Here is a 2,161-nt window from a genome sequence, read left to right as displayed (position 1 = left end):
TATATATATATATATATATATATATATATTCACATGTGAAAAAAAAACAAAATTACAAAGGGCTTATTTATAAGAATAAAAATAAATGGTAGAATTTATCAAGTTTTAACCATTTATTTAAAAAAATGCTACAATATTAAGGGGGAATTAATCATTCCTTATGGAGTGGGGAAAGGCTACCTGGAGAAGAGAAAGATTACCCACTCCAGTATTCTTGCCTGGAGAATGCCCATGGACAGAGGAGCTTGGGGAACTTCAGTACATGGGGTTGCAGAAAGTTGGACATAAATGAGTGACAGAGAACAATCATTCCTTAAATAGTTTTCTATACTAACCCTTCTTATTTCTTACCCTTATTTTAGTCCTTCTGATTATGTACTTCCATTTTGGTGTGATCACTGTTTGGAATTACATACACATATTAGTTTATGTATTAATACCAATCTTTCCAAGGTTCATCACCAAATTCCCTGCATCTAGGAAAGTGCCTAGCATTTAGTCATAATTGAAAACAAGTACTCAATGGGTACTCCATTCCAAGAAATATTATAAACATCTTATTTATATTAACTCTACTAAAACAGAGAAGGCAATGGCAACCCACTCCAGTACTCTTGCCTGGAAAATCCCATGGACATGGGAGCCTGGGGGGCTGCAGTCCATGGGGTCGCACAGTCAGACACGAGTGGGCAACTTCACTTTCACTTTTCACTTTCATGCATTGGAGAAGGAAATGGCAACCCACTCCAGTGTTCTTGCCTGGAGAATCCCAGGGACAGCAGAGCCAGCCTAGTGGGCTGCCATCTATGGGGTTGCACAGAATAGACATGACTGACGCGACTTAGCAGCAGCAGCAGCAACCCTCACAAAAACTATATTACTTAATTTATGTACCTAATCTATAATTACTATTTGAAAAAAGAAAATTGCTAAAAGAATTAAGAATGCGTCCAACTCCTATAGCTACAGAATGTCAGAGAAGGGATTTGAACACAGACAATGTGGTTCCAGAGCTTCCTTTCACCAAGCTAGATTAGTATGCTTACAAGTTAAGTGCAAGTTCAGTCACTCAGTTGTGACCGATTCTTTGTGACTCCATGGACTGCAGCACGGCAGACGCCCCTGTCCATCACCAATTCCCGGAGTTTATTCAAACTCATGTCCATTGAGTTGGTGATGCCATCCAACCATCTCATCCTCACTTGTCCCCTTCTCCCCCTGCCTTCAATCATTACCAGCACGAGGGTCTTTTCAACTGAGTCAGTTCTTCTCATCAATTAGCCAGAGTGTTGAAGTTTCAGCTTTAGCATCAGTCCTTCCAATGAATATTCAGGACTGATTTCCCTTAGGATATATTGGTTGGATTTCCTCGCAGTCCAAGGGACTCTCAAGAATCTTCTCCAACAACACAGTTCAAAAGCATCAATTCTTTGGTGCTCCACCTTCTTTATAATCCAAGTCTCACATCCATACATAACCACTGGAAAAACCATAGCTTTTTGGCAAAGTAATGTTTCTACTTTTTAAAATGCTGTCTAGGTTGGTCATAACTTTCCATCAAATGAGCAAGCGTCTTAATTTCATGGCTACAATCATGATCTTCAGCAATTCTGGAGACACCAAAAATAAAGTCAGCCACTGTTTCCATTGTTTTCCCATCTATTTGCCATGAAAATATGGGACCAGATGCCATGATCTTAGTTTTCTGAATATTGAGTTTTAAGCCAACTTTTCCATTCTGCTCTTTCACTTTCATCAAGAGGCTCTTTAGTTCTTCACTTTCTGCCATAAGGGTGGTATCATCTGCATCAGTTCAGTTCAGTTCAGTCGCTCAGTCATGTCCAACTCTTTGCGACCCCATGAATCACAGCACGCCAGGCCTCCCTGTCCATCACCAACTCCTGGAGTTCACTCAGACTCACGTCCATCGAGTCAGTGATGCCATCCAGCCATCTCATCCTCTGTCGTCCCCTTCTCCTCTTGCCCCCAATCCCTCCCAGCATCAGAGTCTTTTCCAATGAGTCAACTCTTCACATGAGGTGGCCAAAGTACTGGAGTTTCAGCTTTAGCATCATTCCTTCCAAAGAAATCCTAGGGCTGATCTCCTTTAGAATGGACTGGTTGGATCTCCTTGCAGTCCAGGGACTCTCAAGAGTCTTCT

General features: G+C 41.3%; 1 protein-coding gene across 1 annotated transcript in view; it reads right to left on the bottom strand.

Moving 5' to 3' along the window:
* CSMD3 (CUB and Sushi multiple domains 3) overlaps positions 1-2,161 on the bottom strand; it is a 1,491,512-nt gene that overhangs the window by 108,834 nt on the left and 1,380,517 nt on the right. The window lies entirely within an intron of this gene.

The sequence above is a fragment of the Bison bison genome, unplaced genomic scaffold (assembly GCF_000754665.1).
Source record: "Bison bison bison isolate TAMUID 2011002044 unplaced genomic scaffold, Bison_UMD1.0 scf7180017864491, whole genome shotgun sequence".
NCBI lineage: Eukaryota > Metazoa > Chordata > Mammalia > Artiodactyla > Bovidae > Bison > Bison bison.
Note: the sequence above shows the minus strand (reverse complement) of the source record. Positions and strands in the feature narration are given on the sequence as shown.